Source organism: Cavia porcellus, unplaced genomic scaffold, assembly GCF_034190915.1.
Source record: "Cavia porcellus strain 051 isolate PalLab524CR breed Dunkin Hartley unplaced genomic scaffold, mCavPor4.1 scaffold_22, whole genome shotgun sequence".
Lineage (NCBI taxonomy): Eukaryota > Metazoa > Chordata > Mammalia > Rodentia > Caviidae > Cavia > Cavia porcellus.
The window spans coordinates 24546730-24566095 of NW_026947505.1; the positions used below are offsets into that span (position 1 = coordinate 24546730).

General features: G+C 35.8%; 1 long non-coding RNA gene across 3 annotated transcripts in view; it reads left to right on the forward strand.

Moving 5' to 3' along the window:
- Positions 1–19190: 19190 nt before the first annotated feature.
- Positions 19191–19366, forward strand: part of LOC111756349 (uncharacterized) — a 60613-nt gene continuing 60437 nt past the window's right edge. For 2 of the 3 annotated variants that reach the window (XR_010042068.1, XR_002790834.2), the window contains exon 1: positions 19191–19284. This is a non-coding gene — a long non-coding RNA (uncharacterized LOC111756349). The remainder of the gene's footprint in view (positions 19285–19366) is intronic. The other variant, XR_002790835.2, reaches the window with a different exon arrangement.

Here is a 19366-nt window from a genome sequence, read left to right on the forward strand (position 1 = left end):
ATTTCCAAAAAATTAAAAATGCAATATTTGAAACAATAAATCTAGTAGACATATTAGATAGCTGGACACAGAATTTGTAATATATATGATGCCTTTTCCTTTTTTCTTTGCTTGTTTCTTTCTTTGCTTGCTCTCTCTCTCTCTCTCTCTCTCTCTCTCCCTTTCTTCCTTCCTTCCCTCTCTTCTTTCTTTCTTTCTTCCTTTCTTCCTTTATTTCTTTCGTACCAGGAATCAAACTTAGGACCTTGAGCTTGCCAGGCACATGCTGTGCCACTGAGCTATATCACTAGCTCCACATAAGATATTTTAACATCGTATATAAGAGATAAAAACAAGGGAAAAGAATAAGAAGGCAGGAGATCCAATTTAAAACTGCCTGGTAAAAATTTTCAAAAATAATGAATCTTTAGATTCAAGAATCACAGCAACTTTCTGGCTAAATACAGAGCTCCGTTTCTAGCAATATTTAGTGACAAAAAAAGTAGAATAAAAAAACAAAAACAACTTACAAATTAATGAAAATTAGGATGTCATTATGCTTACCAGTTACAATAAAAGCAAGCAGGCAGCAAGGAATTAAGATTTCAAGGAGCTTTGAGAAGTCATCTTAAATTAGATTTTCATACCCAGCTGAGCTATGGTATGAGTTAAAGATATTTTCAGAAAAAAAATTAGAGAATTTACCACTTATTAGAAGAATAATGATAAGAATTTTAAACATCCAAAAAGGAGGAAAGACATTGACATATTAGTAAATTGTTAACCTATGGGAAATCTAAATATAATGATGATGACGACGATGATGATGATGGTAATAGTGGTGCCAGTGATAATAAATGTTAGATCTAAATACAAGATTGAACTGAAAAACAGAGCAGCAATAACAAGATCAGTAGAACAGGATTAGGGATGAAGCTTTCTCTAAGGCTTTGTATTACTTGTGAAGAATGTAGGGAAGTTAATTAACTTTACAATTTATTACGTTTATTTAACATATTTTTGTGAACATTAAAATTAAGGGCAAACAGTAAAAGAAAAAAATAGAATGTATTTATGTATTTTCATAAAATAACCATTTTCCCTAAAGAATTGCAAGCTATTTCTATAGCACAACACATTGATAACACAGAACAAAATGATATGCTGAATATACATTTTGTTTATACTGTCTGTATTTTATTTTTAAATTTTGTTGTATTTTTCTGTTTCATATTTCTTCTTTAAAACATATGTATCCAAACTTTAAAACTTATGTATGCAAAATACTGTTATAGCCAGTAGTAGTAATTCCTTCATATCTTTCAATATCCATTGTATATTGAAATTTTGTTTTCTTGTTATAGAAAATATTCTTAGAGGTGATTTTTTAAAAGTAGAATCCAATGTAGGAGTCTTAGGTGATGATTGGTTATTTCTTCCCTCACATCTCTTTCATTCCAGAATTTTTCCCTTTTCTTTGGCATGTTCCTCTTAGAAAAATCAGACTGGTCTCATCTCATAGGTTTCTTTACAGGACTCTTATGAGTATTGATAATCTATTTTCCATATTTCATATAATCTGGATAAAAAAATTGATGAATTCAAGATAGGGATCTTTGGGTTTTTTTAGAGTATATCTTTTTAAAATAATGTATTTTATTTTATATAAAGCCAGAAAACATTGAAATTGCCCCAGTATGTGATTGTGGGTTTGGTCCACTTTTGTGATAATTTCATGGTGATAAATGCTGGGCTCTTCACTGTGCAAGAGTATCTTCCCTTTTTAACTTGGTAGGTGCCTTTGGTAACAAAAGTGTTTTTAGTTGTTCACCAGGCATTTACTTAACGTTGACAGCAATGGAAAATCTTTCCCTGCATCAAAAATTTTATTCTAAGTTATAAAGTGATGATTTCTAATTCCATCATTCATTTTTAAATGTATTACCTGACATTCTTCTAAAAAGTAGAAGTATTTGCTCCGTCAACAGACTATTTGACTATCTTAAAATAGAGGTCTTTCCTGAAGGGGAAAAATATGTTTTAAAAAAGTTTAATTTTTCCTTAATTTAATTAATTTTCAGAGTAAAGAGTTGTTTGAAGGGTAACTTCAATTAATAACAAAGGCATTTAAAACTTTTTTCTACTGTTAGAGAACATTTATCTGTCATTGCACACAGATTTCATAGATTCCAAGCGGTTCAATTCAAAGCAGTTATTATTCTTTTCAGTGTTCAGCTTGTCTCAATTCTGGCCATTAGAGAATCTCTTCAAGTTGACTCTGAGGTTCTTTGAACAGATCCCAGTAATCTTGAAAATGTCCTGGCAGAGCAAGATATTCCTGCTCACACTGTAACTTCTTCGCTCAGGTCTGCCTTCAACCATTTCTCTCAAAGTCCCCTTGTTCCTTTTAGTCTTGAATTACACTATAGATTGGAATCTGATCCACAAGGAAGCTCATCACTACCATGCCAGGCATTCTTTGTGGTTATGAGTAGATAACACGGACCACCACCAAGCCTATGTTAAATTCATCTTGTTTACCTTTTCTTTCATTTTTCCCTCTCTTTGTACTTCTTTACATTGCATGTAAAATTTATGTTCTTTAGGCAAATATTTCCCTTAATGTATCAGGACTCACAGTAAATGTAAGTAAACAATTATTTAGTACAGAGATTCTTTTAAAAGTTACTATATATCCTTTAAATGTAGTGTTTCTAAAACAGTTACACAGACTGAGAATAAGGGAGAGTAGAACTTATATACAAAGAAAACAATAACAAAATGTAGAGGAGCTGTATGAATATCACAACAAAACTCACTTCTAGGCAAAAACCTAATAATAAGAGAAAGAGTTCTCAGGGGCAGTGTAGCAATTCTCCACCTGTACATAACTTTCTTCAAATTTTATGAAATGAAATTATCAGAATCTTAAGTAGAAAATTTTCAAATTCACAATTACACTGAAATGTTTTAACACTTATCTGGGATTCTTTAATATAAACTTAATGAAGCATAGAGTTGGAATAGCAATTAAGGATAAGGCTTTTGAAAAGGTTATATGCAGAGCTCGGCAGACTACAGCTAGGGAAAGGACTGCCACATTACAAGTGCAAGGTATCACTCACTGTGCCACAAAATCAGATCTTCAAGTACCAAACAAATCAGTATCATATGGGCTGCCTTTTCTGAACAATAAATTTAGAATTCAAGAGAATGAAATAATAAAACATGCCTTTCCAAATAACTTCTCAAACAAAAAAAAAATGAAAATGTCACACATCAAAGATGGAGGAATATTAATCATTTCTTAGAAGGAAATATATGACCTCCAAATAAGCCTAATAGAGAAATTATACATTAAAGAACAAAGCAGTCAACTCAAGAAGTTAGAAGAGGGAACAGCACAGCACAGGCAAAGGTAGCAAAAGGAAGAAAATAATAAAGTTCAAAACTTAATTAAATAGAAAATAAAATTCAAAGGATAACATCTTTATCCTAACAAAATGGAAAAAGCTCAGGCAAGAATGAACAAGAGAAAAGAAAGGAAAGGTTAGAAAACACAACAAAAACTACTAGAAATGACAGAGGCATTTGCCAAGAGTTTCAGAAAAAGAGGAACTCGGGGTGAATCCCTCCTGTGGCTGTATTTTCTTTGAGCCATAAAATCCCAGGCAGAATGGGCTTCACAATGATAAATTATCTGCGTGGATGAAGCAAACGTCCTTGACAGTTGTGGCATATTAATTGCTAATTCATGGAACAAATTAATTCATTTAGCCATTTCGTTACTGTGACTAAAGATAGCTGAGGGAGAGAGGAATTTTCTTAGGAATTAGGTAGTGGTTTGGGAAGACTTGAGACTGAAGTAAGGGTCAGTAGATAGCAATGAATAATTTACCTTTGCATACCTGATTTATGACATATGATTTTTAGTATTTTCTGCTACAAAATGGGATCTTAAAGGGCATTCAGAGGTTCAATCATGGGTAAAGCAATAGCTCCACAATTTCCTTGTAAAAATTAATGGAACTTACAAAAAGAGATGTTTTTAATAATGTAGCAATACAGGAAAACTGAAACACATTCTTCTCTGGTAATAGAAGCTTTGAGGACTGTCACTGCAAAGACTTGAAGAAGAGAAAACCATGTCACAGAACTGTGTGCACCTTCAAACAAAAATATTATTGAAGGGTATTCCCTGAAGATAAGTTTTTTCTCTCCTTAATTGTTTGAAGTATTTCCAGTTTCCTTGCAAAGAGACTATGAAAAGGAAATACTGAGTAATACACACAGGAGTTTAGGATATATATCTATATCTATCTATCTATCTATATATATATATATATATATATATTCATTTCAAACTCTGACATATTAACACTCAATGCATCCTCCTTTTAATGTTTATTGCTGGGAACAAATGTGATAGTAAGTGAGTATTGATTTGAACATGGCTTATTGGCCATTATGAATTTTACAGCAGAAAATCAAACTGTCTTTGATCTCAGAGGAAGCTTATCTTCACCCAGGTTTGCTTAAGACTAATTCAACTACAGAGTTTTTGCTAAGTGAACCTGTATGTAGACTCTAATATAGAAAACAATGTACATTACTTCTTAGATCTAAGAGATGGATAGTGTAAGAGAAAGTATGCACATCGTAACTAGTTAAAAAATACTATAGACATTAAAGGCATCTATTCTCTTGATGCTCTGACATTGCTTGTCAAGTGATTAGCTCCTGATATTGCAGCCATAAGAGTTGAGAAAAGCAAATCAAAAGTTATTGTTGCACTCAGCTCTCTAACAAGGTGTATTTGAAGGTGGAATTTTGCAGTGGGAGGGCCATGAGTGAAGGCCAACAATTAAAATTTCACAGACTTTCTTTCAGTTAAGTAAAATTTGCATCTCACACAAATTAATTGGAATTTTATAACAGATGGAGCCAGATTCAGGGTCAGCAGAAAGAGAGTTTACAGTTGATTGATGAGATGATGAAAACTTCCTACTTCCTTTATGAAATAAAAGAACTACACAGAGATAATTTGGGTACATCAGTGTAGCTGGGGCCTTAACAACGGGGACTGGCAGTGGAGAGAAAATATATTAAGGCCACTTCAGTGTCTGCTCTGAGTCAGCACACCTGGCACCTCTCTGATTGGAAGGCATTTTTCTTTCTTTCAACTGTGTTGGCTAAGTGACAACACGATGGCAGGGAATTTCTCTCAGTGTCTCACTAAACATAGCTAATGCATTATGTGATTTAAGGACAATTCTTTCAGCTTTGGGAAATAAGAATCTCATAGTGGCATCTGTGAATAGACTTTCTTGGTTTGTATTAAAACACACTATACCCAACCACCACCACATTAGGTAGTGTAAAAAGCTTGTCTTTGTCTGCCATCTGAATGAGTTAAATTTGTATACAATTTTGCTAGAAATTCACTAGACATTCCTTGTTAAGAGACACAGATTGTTCCTTTTGTAAGGCGTGAAAGAAACAACTTCATATGCTTCCCAAAGATTGAAAAGATTGGAAGTAAAGGCAATTGCAGACACCCATGGAGATATTTGTCTGAACATTTCTCTGACATACCTACTCGGTTTGTGTCCTTTGGTGACCTGCATTGTGGGCTGCTGCTCGCAGAAGTGGTTGAATATACATTTGTCATTGAACGGACTAAAAATCCCCAAAGTGTTACTGGCCTGGGTGTAATAAAACAGACAGCTGAACTCGAACTGATTGAAATGCAGTCTAGCCTACAGCTACAGGCACAGTTAAAGATGCAGGCATGGCAGTGCTTATAAATTGACTTAGCTTTTAACACTAGCTCCAAGGACTGCTTGCCACCCTTGTACATATGTGGCTTGCTGAACTTGAGGTTTCCTAGCAATGGCATTCACCAGGAAGAGTTTATCTGCCCCTATAAACTGTGCTTGTAAAAACATTCAGAGTTTACATTCATGTATTTGCCTGTTCATGTATATATACAAAGGCGTATCAGTTCTGCAAAGTGAATGTCCAAGGGCAAGAATAAACAATAATATTGGTTACTTTTTATTAACTCATTTAACACAGAATCTTGGTGAAGATCCAGTATATGCAAGGAATAGGTAATGTAGGATAGCAGTTAGATTTCTTTATTTGTGTCTGAGATTGGAAATGAGGCCTCACCAAGAATATGCTGGAAACTTTTTGTTTGTCATCAGTTTCTCTTCACAATCTCTCAAGTGACATCCACAGTGACTTCTTTAAATCAGGACATGGTCATGAAAAATGTTCCTTACCATAGGAAAGGTAATTGCTGTTACTATAATGAGAGATTTATAAAGTTTGATCACAATGTAGTGGAGTTCTTCTCAGGGTCACCTTTAGAAGTGTCCATGGAGTAATGTTTACTCAATGACAGTTCGATTTCAGAAAGGATCTTCTTCTTTTTTTTTTTTTTTTTTTTTTTTGTCTTTTTCCTTTTTACCGGTACCGGGGATCGAACTCACGACTGCCTGCTTCAAGGCAGGCGCTTATGCCACTGAGCTAAATCCCCAGCCCCCAGAAAGGATCTTCTTTCCTTCATAGATTTGCCTGTAGTCCATGGAGACATTCTCCATCATTTCAAATCCTTTCTGCTTGTAATTGCATAAGATATGCACTAAGCTTAAAATAAGGAATGCAAATGAATCTACAGGCTTAGGCTAGGTACTGACCCTACCTGTCAAAGGTTGGGGAAGAAAGATCAATTGAAATCAGACCAAAGAGAAAGATTAATTAAAAATAATAGATCAAAGTGCTCAGCTGGCTCATTTAAAGCACTTTTCATGGTATTTTATCTGCTAGGTCAAAAGTTATCCTTGTATTTGGTCATAAGAATTACAGAGGATGAGACCATGACGAAAGTTTGAAAAAATTTGTAGGACCAACAGCTTATACAGGAAAAGGAAACTTTGTAACATGAAGTGTCAGACTGTTGACAAGGATGTATGTTTCAAACTTAAAATATAATTTCTAGCACATTGCATAAACTTAAATGATAATGGATACAGAGAATGAGAAACCAGATAACAATCTTTCATAATTTTGTGTTGAAATATGGCTTGTGAAATGTTTTCAAATAAGAGTGTTTTTATCCCCTTGTATTACTGGCACTTTTACAGTCCTTACTTTTTTAAATCAGATGAAGGGAGGGAATCGGGATTTTTTTTTACAACATTAAGCATTGTTTACTTCCATAGTTACCTTTCTAATTAGACATTAGCACAGTTTACATGCAAATAAAGCAACTATACAGGTTTATGTGTGAATCTCTTGTTCTTGTCCCTGTAAATGATTGCAGCTAATTTTGGTAAATAATTTACATTGCACTTGAAGGCATAAAATGAATTTACAAATGAGGAAAAATTAAAGCAATTGTTTCACACCCTCTGACATTTCTTCACATCTTGAATTTGAAAGTTTTTATCTCCCTGGTTGGCCTTAATTATCTTGGCATTGTAATAATTCTTCTAGAGGGGATTCACAAAAAATCATCTTTTAAAATTACACTGATGGCACCCAAAATATTTATTACTAGGATACATTTACATGATACATTATAAAACTCACTTCAGAAAACATCTTATTATTGCACATGCAACTTTATAATTGAATTTAACATTAGCAAGTAGTATAATTTAACCAATTTGTTTTGGTTTTTGAAGAAATCTGACCAAATACTTTGTTATTCTCCATTACCCCAGGTGAAATGCAACTTTTTTAGTATATGTAGGAAATGCTTTCTTGAATTTTTATACAGGGATCCAAACACAGGTTTCACTTACTACAACTGACAGATTCATTCACAATAGCACAAATATGTAGAGAATGCCTAAGATACACAGAGACCAAGCAAGTTTTTGAACACAAACATACGAGTAAAAGCTCTACCTTTAGAGACCTCAAACTCTAAAGAAAAACCAACATATATATATGAATACCTCATTAGATGGCTACTAAAACAGAAGTCATTGTAAGGTGTTCTGACAGTGGAAAAAGAAAGCACTAACACTGTGAAATGTTTATGTTTTCAAATAAAAGTGGTTTTTTCCCATGTGCTACTGGTCCTTTTATATTCATTACTTCTTAAAATCAGATGAAGGGAGAGAGCAGCTTAGTTATAACTAAGCACCAGTCTGAAACTTGTCTGTTAGGTTTTGACTCCCACCTATGTCATCTATCATTTCTCTAACAGGATTCCTGACTATAAACAAGGCACAAAAAAGAGTAGATTTCTTGGGAAGTTGTTGCTGTGCAAAAAAAAAAAAAAAGTGGGATGAAATTTGAAAAGCACTGAGAATAGAAATCATAAGGCACTGAGATATACTATTAGTGTGCCTTTAAAGTATCTATTAAACTAATTAATTCTGCTAGAGAGCTGGGGATGAGGTAGGCAAATCTTCACAGAGGTGATGTGCTAATTGAATCTTGAGGAATGGGTGGGAATTTGTCACTGTGGATAAGGGGGTTGATCAGATGGGCAGCTTACAAGGGTGCCACTCTACTCAGGGTGCTAAAGCATTCCTTGACAATTAAAAGCTGGTACAATTGTATTTATTAGAACTCTTCCCAGGGAGAGCACTGATTGTAGTTGTAAGAAATGCTATGAAAAACGGATTGTTGTATAGGAGGGAGGCTCCCAAGGGCTGTGCTCATGCAACAACAGATGGTCACTAAGTGGCTTCCTGGGACTCAGGTCTGCTTAACTGCTACTTGGTTATTTGGATGAGCTCTTACCCACACAGCTCTGTCTTTTCTGTAGCTTAATATTAATTTGACAGAGTAGCAATTGCTAGACTATCTTGAAGCAAGGTTATATGGCTATTGCATGCAGGGGAGAGCTTGTAGAGCTCTTGTAGAAGCGCAAATAGGGGGATTTTCAATGTGGGTGCAGAAGCTTCTGGAAGAGTGAAAGGAGAAACTGAGATGACAAGGCTGTGGTGTGAAGGGGGCCTCAGACACGTGAAAAAGACATGGCAATGGATAGTCATTTAGAGAATGACTGGGAGTGACGTAAATAGATTGTCTACAAGGTGACCAGAAGAAGGAAAATACTCAGGAGGCCTTTGAGACAGACTGGGAGCTGGAAGATGACAACCTACAGTGAATCAGTGATTGTGTGGATGAATATGGATTGGACCAAAGGATAGAGTGAAGCAACCTTCAGTGATCTAGATAGATCCATAAGGCAGGCATTTTATTTCTGTTAATACTATTTAATTACTTATTGCAAAAAAAGGTAAAAAAATTACAAGAATATCCCATGCTTTGCCAAGTAAAATTTGAATGTATGAATTGGAACTAAAAGTGACTTGAGTCCTGTCAAAGCCATCTTGGCCCTGGGGTATTCCAAAGGATTAAGATTTCTTGAAAGAATTCAAATAACTGTGAACTAGTGTCATTCAGAAATGTAACTACTATAACTTCTCCAACTCAAACATAATTACTATAAATTAAATAGGTGTGTACTTTTAAAAAGTACTCACTGAAACTCTTTCATCATAAAAGATAAACCAATAGACAAAAATATTGTAGAAACCTCTATTATTCATTTTTCCTGAAGTTTAATTATGTTAAGGCTTCATTCAGAATTTTTTTATGTCTATCACTCCTATAAAATCTTTCTCATGTCCTGTTTTCTGAAAAGAATTTGACAGTTGTCTACATATCCTTTGAACTTTAAAACCCTTGGCTTTCCTGTGGCTTAATTAAGGATTCTTTAGCTTAAGTAGGTTATATATATTTCTTTGTTTCATCCTAATTGGGCTCTGAACCATGTCTCAGAGCATTTCTTGACTAACATTTCTGACATATTTTCCTTTCACACATCCTGGTAACTCCTCCCAGCCTTCCTCTCACCCTAAAAGAAGAATGAACTCTACCATACATAAACAGGCTTCCTCTAGGGAAGACAAAACCTACTTTATCACTTATGAAAGTCACAGAATCACATATGCAAGAGAAATTATATTCAACTCATGACAATTGAAAACATTCATAATGCCACACTTGGAGACTTGCAGCCTAACACATGTTGAAGGGGGTCTTGCTGGATACCTGTTTGGGCGACCAATATGAACAGCTCAGCTGCCACTAGAGAGGTCATATCAGAGAGGTGTAACTCTTTCAATCCGTTTCTCCCTCAAGAAAATACTTCACAGGGCAAATACAGGTAGAAATGATGCCTCAAGTAGTCCCTGTGTTTGGGTAGAATCCAGAAAAAGAAGAATGTACAGAATTATAAGAAATGTAATACATTCCAAAGATACAATATATTCAAGAAATATATCTCATTTAGAGGAAGAGGGAGAGAGAGGTATGTAGCATAGACTGTGTGAGATGTACCTTACATAGACTGTAATACATCATTCCCATGGGAAACCTGTGGTGGGTGTGAGTCTTCCCACTGAATCTTTGAGATTCCCAGCGGTGAATGTGCTTAGGATCATCAGCTGGTGAGTAGTCACATAAAAGTTAAATTGCTTTGACGTGATACAGAAGTCCACATTACTTCTGTCTGCTCCTACTACCTTGTCAATTTGCTTTCCCTTTGAATTTTTTAGTTTAATATTAATCTAATTTTTGAAATGTGGTAGCTAAAATAGGACATGGCCATATTTCTAATGTCTTCTATTTCTAAAAGTTCATGAGTTGATTACTTGGAATATAAAAAGGGTTTGCAAAGAAAATGTAATACAAAGATGGAGCTAGATTTTAAGATTAACTACCTCCTCCCCTTAATTTCTCACTTGAATCCTAAAATCAGGATGCTGTCAGAAGATGACAATGTAGGTAGGGAGAAGGAAGAGAATGAACTTTAAATAAGCTCTATCTCAGCTGTTGAAATTAGTGAAGCATTTTATTGCAGTTTTTCATATCTCTGCTTTCATCATCAGCAGGTCTCCTGATAATCTCAAAAGCCCTTTTGTGTCATTCTAGGTCCAGCCAAGAGACAAAAACTACACAGTAATTCGAAGAGAAGAAATTGATTATAAACAATTATGAAGCTATGGTAGGATACTAACTATAAAAGCACAAAGAGAACTTGAAAGAATGCCTTAGGGCTGAAGGTGAGGACTCCAGAAAAGACAAATTTGGAAGAAGTGTCCTTACCCCAAGGACTGCAGTACGTACCTTATGGAAAAAGGTACGGTGACAGCCACTAGGTGGTAGAAAAGTTCTCCAGATTGACCAGGCCTGGGAAAAGGGAACAGGCTTCTAGGGTAAGTCCACATTGCTGTAGCTCTGGGGAGTAAAGGTGAGCCAAGGCTGGTTGGCAGGCATTCAGAGAAGTAGACTGCTGATGTGGGCAGGAGGCCAGGACTGTGTGAGCTTTGCACTGGGAAGACTGTGGGAAGGTGGTCCCTGAAGCTCTATGAGGGATATAAAGTCACTCAGGGACTGTGTTCTGGACATAATGTCACCAGTGTCTTGCTATATCATCAACCTACCACAAGAAGCACAAAAAATAACCAACCAACCAGTACGTTTAAGCAGCATAGAGAACTTCTTCTGAATGGTTGAGCACACATCATCATTCATGAATGTGTTTAGATTATTATGCCCTATCACCAGTTATTAGTGTAGAGCTTCACACATAGCAGGTTTTAATAAATACTTGGTGAGTCAATGAATGTCAGTAATATTTATGATTATTTAAAGAACTGTTAAAGAATAGGGATAATATATAAGTGCTAAAATTATAAATAGTGAAAGCAAGTGAAATGAGAAAGCCTCAAGATACACAGCATATATAAGAAGGGTGATTTTGGAGAAGTGAAGGGAGGAGGGTGAGTATTGAAAGGATCACTCCCTATGGTGCCTCTGCTATGTGGCTTCTTTCCTCCTTTTTTGAAATGAAAGAATCACTAGACCTTCTAAATTGCTTAAGTGTTTCCAAGGATCAAGAGGAGGTGGAAGCATTCTCTGAGATTGGGTAAATGTCAGGAACAGTTGGGACTATTTTCTGGCATTAGGATTAATTTTGGGATAATGGGAATTATCTTCATTAATAGAAATGAATATGTATTATCATGGAGGACAGTTAAAATCCAGCTCATATCTCTATTTTCACTCTGTTTATTGTCTAAATATATTTTTAAGCTTTTGTGATTGCCAAGGGAATCAGTAAGCCTCAGATGTATTATCTATTTATGTGTCTATTTATTAATTTATTTATGATATCCATCTTTTTCAAAAAGTGATTTAAAGCAAAGATAATTAAATCATATAAAAGATTAATGAAAAGACCACGAAGAAGGATTATAAACACATAAAAGGGAAAAAATCTATACCAGAAATTAGAATAGTATGACTACCATGGAGAATGAAATTGTTTGCTGCCATATGTTGGGTGCTTAGAATATTGGTTTACTTAGAATTAATTTGAGATCAAACTGTCTAGAATCAGACTGTCCTCATTTGCCATATGCTTGCTGGGTGGCCTTGGTAATCACTTTTCTAGAGTCTTAACTTTCTCTTCTGTAAAACAGAAGTGGTTTTAACATGTTACTGTGATGATTAAAGGATCTACATGTGAACATGTTTTGTGACATACCTCTGAGAGGGAGACAGTTTCCACATGTTTCTCATATTTCATGTGTGGCAACACAATTGGCACTTAGTTACACAGTGATTAACTCAGATTTGCTCTCAACAATAGCAAAAATATATTTTCCCCCCAGGAAGACTGTAAGTGTTCCTATGCTTAATATTTAAATGCGATCAAAAGAGAAATTTCTTATTAGATACTTGTCTGAGACTTCTGAGATCAGGACCACAACATATAAAATGCTAAAATAATCTAGATATTTTTTATGGATAAATATTACCAGTCAGTTCTGGCAGCCACAAAGAACCCTCCATAGTTTAAATAATACTCCTCCCAGTAAATTAGCTACAATCAAACTGTGAAATTATCTATGAGGATTCAGAAAAGTCTTCTCCAAGTGACAGTTAAATTGAGTTCAATGCAAATTTACACTCACATAGAGGTGTGTTTTCATTCTAAATGACCTTTAAGAATGTCTGTCCCAAACAAAACATTTTATTTGGGATTTGACTATGTGGTTAACTTGAAGATTCAAGATACAGATCTTGAAATTAATGCTTTGGAGGTTAATCTTCAGTTAGGGATTCAGAGCATCTTCTTAGTGCCTGGTATGAGGTCTGGAAAAAAAGTGGGTATTGAAAGAATGCATTAACTGTGGCTTCATTTCCTGAGAGCCCCAGGATAATTCATTCTGAAGAATCCAGTGATTGCTTTCTGAGATATGCAATATCTTTCCTGTGGTTCCACTTGTCCACAACAGAGATGCATATTTAAGTAGGAATGCCCTTTGGGACTGAGCTTTGTCTGGGTTCTCATCTCTTCCACTCACCAGATCTCCCTGTGAGGTCACATACATACCTTTCATGCCAGTGCCCAAGATTTTGGGCCTTTTCGTAAAACTGAAGCCTCAGAGAGCCAACTTCCCATTCTATACCCAACAAAGTCCCCCTTGCCTCTCAAATTCAACATTTCTCAGACACAATATTGTACTCCCAATAAACCTGACCTCAGTAGTTAAACCCAGAAACCCAGGATTTACCTTGGCTACCCCTTCCCCATTCTCTCTGCTACTACCATAGTGCTAGTTGCCACCACTGTTTCCCTTCATAGTACTTCAGAAGTCACTCAGCTATTGATCCAAGTTCTGTTATTTCCAGTGACTGCCACCCTGGAAGACTTGTCTGACACCCAAATCTGACCATGCCCTTCCTGAAAGCAGTGCTGACTCATTTTCATACTGCAGACTCAGTTTAGCAGTCACCTAGACAGTTGTCGGAGTCCCCATGTATTAAAAGTGTGAATTGTGCATGGAAAATGTTTTTTTGATATGGAAAAACACAGAAAAGATATAAAGCTAAACTTCTTTAAATATTAGGCTAGTTGAATAAAAATAACTGGAGCTTTTATCAGAATTAGTAAGAGTAATTTGGCATCTCATGAAATAAATATCTTTGAAACTACAGGGTCATTGTGCTATTTTTCTAGCACAATCTGATTCTATCTTTACCTCAGTCTATCTCCTTCCCATTTAGAACCATCAAATCATCAAATCATTTGTGACCATCACCATGGCATAATCTCTTGACCACTGACAAATTGCTACTAGGTTATTCTACCTCCTTGCTTTCAGACTCTGGTTTTTGGAGTTATTTTGCACTCTGCGATAAATCTCTATTTCAAGCCAGTTGCCTTGATTACATGCCTGTTTTCCCCAACTGTGTCACAGAGTCTCACTGTCTACTGAATCAAATACAATCTACTAATAATAGCCTTCAAAGCTTTTCATCAGACTAGCTCTTTCTCCAGGCCAGCTCTCGTAGAGTTGTAAATCAGCTGTGGTGTTCGTCCTTATCATAGCTCTCCTGCTCTTCTCAATATATTTCAGTATACAAAATAACAGTCTCCTATTAGCAGTGCTCAAATTCATATATCCCACAGTCGCTTTGGAGCTTCCTATTTTCTTTTGAAAGTTACAATAATAGTAATATCCTTCTTATCACAATTTAATATCATGGTATATATTTATTTGAAAACATTATTTATGTTGATTATACATGTGCCTTTTTTCTGAAATATTTTAGGACAGTAGGATGGGAATAGTCTCTCGCTCCATCTCTCTGTCTCGGTCTGCCTCTCCCTCTATATAAATGCATATATATTTATAGTATATATACAAATATATGAGAGATACCGATGGGTTCCGCTCATATGGGACCTGCCAGACTCAACATGGCACCGAGCCCCCAAATAACAATTTATCTCACCTACACTAACTTCCGTGTTCTTCTTCTAGTCCCGAAATAAACTTCCCCTTCCCCTTCATGCACCTTAGTTCTTCCAATCCTCTACCAACACAATGACCTGTCCACGCACATATTTTCCTGTTGGGGATCACAACCCAGAAGCTCTGAGCAGGCTTTAAATTTTACTAATTGGCTTTCTGTGTTTATCTGTGAGTCTGTCCTAGGACTCGGTCCCTGCCTGGCGATGGGAGCTGATTCATAAGTGAAGCTCTATGAATCACTGGTCCTGGCTGAGGCCTGTAGTGGCCTGTGAGGCCAGAGATATCTCAAAGGCCAAGATAAGGCCACAGCTGAAGACACTTGGCTCCAACACTAACTAAGTATATAGAGACTGCAGCTGCAGGCATCTCACTCCTGCAGTCTCAATCCTACCATCAATGTTATCTTGGAGATAAGATGGTTCTCCTACATTGGCTTAACCTACTGCTTGGGGAAGTCTTTGAAGTGACCCCTGAGCTTCTGCTCCTTTCCTGTGCTTTCCTCAGTTTCTCTGTCTTTTGTCTTAGTCCTAATAAAAGTGGGCTAATCCAGAGAATGCTTTGTCATAGCCCTAGGGAGTTGTGAGCTCAACTAAAGGATTTCGACCCTCCTGGAGCCCTAAAATTCATACAATTCGTCTCTTTGTTTTTAACCTCCTCCATGCATTGGTTTAGAAGATCGGTGATCTAGATCAGGACCTGATATTTTCCACCCCTTCCCAGTGCCATAAAAGCGACTCCCTGCTTTGTCTCTTTGAAGGGTCTTCAATCTCCAGCAGCCCTCCTGCGCTGACAATACTTTTTTACCTCTGTGTCACTCAACTGCACCAAAAAACCTTACAGATAATATAATATGTTCCCAAATAATTAGATATGGTACTGTTTGCCCTGTGGGTCTTCAACAAATATTTGCTTATTAGCCTCTAAGTTTGCAGACTGTATCAAATACTGCATTTGGCAAAAAAATAAGGAATCTAGATTCTGTATTATGTGCTAATTTTGCTATTTAGAAGTATAATGCAAAATATAATTAAACTTTGTATGAAGATTATGAATATATTTGAATCCTTGGAAACTATATCTCCTAAAATCTAATATAGAGGAATTTATTAATATTGAAGAATCAGGTGTTAGCTATAACCAAAAATATTTATTTGAAATTTTTAAAGAGTATCTTACATATGAGAAATGTAAATAAATATTTCTTTTTCATCATTGGTTACATCAATTACTGATTCACTAGGGACTTTAAGTATGATATTGATCTCATGGTAGGCTTTGAAAATTGTGAATCATTTGGAGCCAAATAAAATCATGATTCCAAAGCAATCATTCTGAATTTCTTGTGATATTTTGCAGTAAAGTAATGGTTTCTGATTTTTTTTTTTTTTAGACTTTCTGGTCATTGCCTAAAGATACACCTTGGTGTGTAGAATGCTAAAAATCTCCTGCCCTACCAAAAGTTTTGTGTCCTGATTATTCAACCAAACACTAATACTTGCCCTTATTGTGCTGTTGTGAAGGATAGAGCTGTTGTGAAGGGATTTTGCATATATTAAGATTACTAATTAGCTGACCTTAGAATAAGTTACCTCTTCCAGGTGGGACTGTGCAATCAAAGGAGGCTTTGAGAATAACAGAAGGGAGGAGATACCATCAGCCAGGGAGATATGACAGAAGAGAAAACCAGAGATTCTAGTTTGACAGTTCTCTGAGTACATGGTGTTTTTGCCTCTGAGAAATATTGGGACATCTGCAAGGCTGGGTAGTGTCCGATAGGAACAAGAGTGGCTCCCAGCCAGCAGCCAGCCAGGAAATGGGAACTTCAGCCCACAGTCCCAAGCATCTGGATTCTGCCTCCTTCTTGAATCAGTGTGGAAGCAGATTCTTCTGAGAGCCCAAGTCAGCCAACGTCTTGAGTTTGACTCTCTGAACCCTGTGGTAGTGAAAGTCTTAGTGCTAGCCTGAACCTTCAACTTGGGAAGCTGGAGATAATAAGTGGATGTTATTCTAAAACTGATATGTGCATGATAATTTGTTATAGCTACAGTAGGATGCTAATATGCAAAGATTAGTCGACCTTTTCCCTTCTATTGGAGAAATTTTAGCTCGTTTCGCCCTGGGGATAGCTCTTGCAGGCACTATCCTGCAGTTCATGATGATTAATGCATGACAATATATTAAGTTTTGTATTAATAGATTTTGTTAGGGAACAAAATTTGGCTTATAATTCAAATAAATTTTCTTTTTTCTTTTTAAGTCTTTTATAGTTGAAAAAATGTTTTCATTTGTGCTCATATTTGATAACTGGTTTGCTTTAGTGTGAAAAATGTTTTTTTCCCTTATAATTTGGCAGTTATTTTATATTGTTGCTTAGCTTCCAATGTTCTTAAAATTCCTTTTGCCATTTGATTCCCAATCCTTTGTATGTACCCTTTAACTTTTCTCTAAAAGCTTATAGCATTCTATTTATTACTGATGCCTTGATATTTCATAATTATATACCCAGATAATAGTCTTTATAAATTCATTTTTTTGGTCATGTTGTGTGTCCTTTAAATTAATGAATTTATCTGCTGTAAAGCTTCCTTAAATTATTTCTCTGATAAATTCTTCTGTTTTTTTCTATCTTTTCCTATAACTCATTTCATTCAAATTTAAACTACCTTGTAAAGTCCTCTTATATTCATGTTTTTATTAATTTTGAATGCTCTATCCTCATATTACGTTTTAATGGAAATTTTGTCCATGTTGTATATCTTTTTACTAATTTTGGTTTGAAAGTATCTGTCACTATTCTTTTTATTTTCTGAAGTCTTCCGTGTGTCCTTGATTCTTCTGTCTGTATGTCCCCTCTCTATTTCTCATTTAGTAATACTTTATTCTCTTCTCTAGGTTATAATACTTATACTTATTTTGAACTTTGGTCTCTTGTCTTTCCTTTGTGTCACCCACATACATATAGTTGGATTTGTTTTGGTTTCTATGGGGGAAAGAAGACATTAAAATGAATAGAACCTAAGTATTAAATGGAGTCATTAAACGCTACCTTGAAAAGAAAATATCAATCACAACGCCTTTGTAGAACTTGTTATAATTTACAAAGTACTTTCACATACATTCCTTCACTCCCTGGTCACAGTCATTCTGTGAAACTGATGGTATTGTTTTGTTGTTGTCCCTCACCTTCCATCCCATTTGTTAAGAGAGCTTCATTTTTTTCTGTGATGAATTGCTTCTTCCCTATAGAATATTATAGGCTTGAAACCTTAATCGATGCATGGCTGCTCCTAGCCAAGGCACCGTTGTGTGGGCCCTTCTAGACGCTTGTACGTGGCTGACTGGAAGTGGCTGTCTCCAACGTTTATTCAGGCCTTGCCTTGACAAAGCACTGGCTCCCACACGGGAAACACCCTTGGACCTCACTCCAGTGCTCTGATGTTTTTTCCTCTGCTTGTTTTCAAGGCTGTATCTTCAAACTTCCTGGCAATTCAGTGTGCTCATATTTTTCTAATAATTCCATTTTGCTCATGTTCTCCAGAAGTGATCAAGTTTGTTGTTCTTTCTGAGTATATTATTCTTTTTTCCTACCTTTTCAAGTGATTTTGGCGACAATTTGGCCGTATAAAGTACACTAAACTTGAAGTGAGGCGATCCAGATCCCAGCCATGTCTGTTCATTTAATTAGTGACAGATGAGGCTGTTGCTGGGCGGGAAGGGAGGACAGGGGGTTGGGACAAAGAACAATGGTAAAATGCTGACTAAATATACTTTCTTACTCTCTTACAGGCTGGGATAATCAGGCTATTGGGAGCACTAAAATCAAGGAAAGAAATTCCGCTGCATTAAACCCAACAAACATTTATTTAAGGCCAATTTAAAAAACATTTAGAAAGAAGAGGTAGGAAAATGAAAAGACATGTTGGTTGATAAAAAGAACTTCAGCTCTGAGAACACAACACACAAACAACTTTCTAGCTGGTGTTTTCAGTTGTAGGGTTAATGAGCACAGTTTCCTGGTGGACTTTCATATTACAATTTGTGAAAGCGAGGATCTTGCAAGTAGTTTAGGTAATGTAAATAATTTTACATTGAAATAAAAGGCCACAGTAAGTCTTACCATGTAGTATTCGAACCATTTTAATATAAAACATGAGACTCTAGGATATTTTGTCATTGTAACTAGAGCTGAGAACATTATTCCTTCAGTCTCTTGAGACTGTCTGCTCCCTGGACTACTTGTTGGGAGAGTTTGAAAGTGACTATATATGGAGAATACAGAAAAGCTAGTTATGGAATGTCTGTAGGGACAGTTTAGGCATCATGGGGTACATGCTTGTATGGTGACAGGAGAATGGAGGGGAGGGAAATTCATTGAATATATATCTTACTTTTTAGGAGATAGAAGCACATTTCATAAATGTGACCTTGTCATCAGCACCACGTAAGTTTGTTTTTTTCTTCTTTGGATTTCTTTAATTTTTAAGCATTTTATTGCTTTAAGAAATAACCATTTGTATTGATAA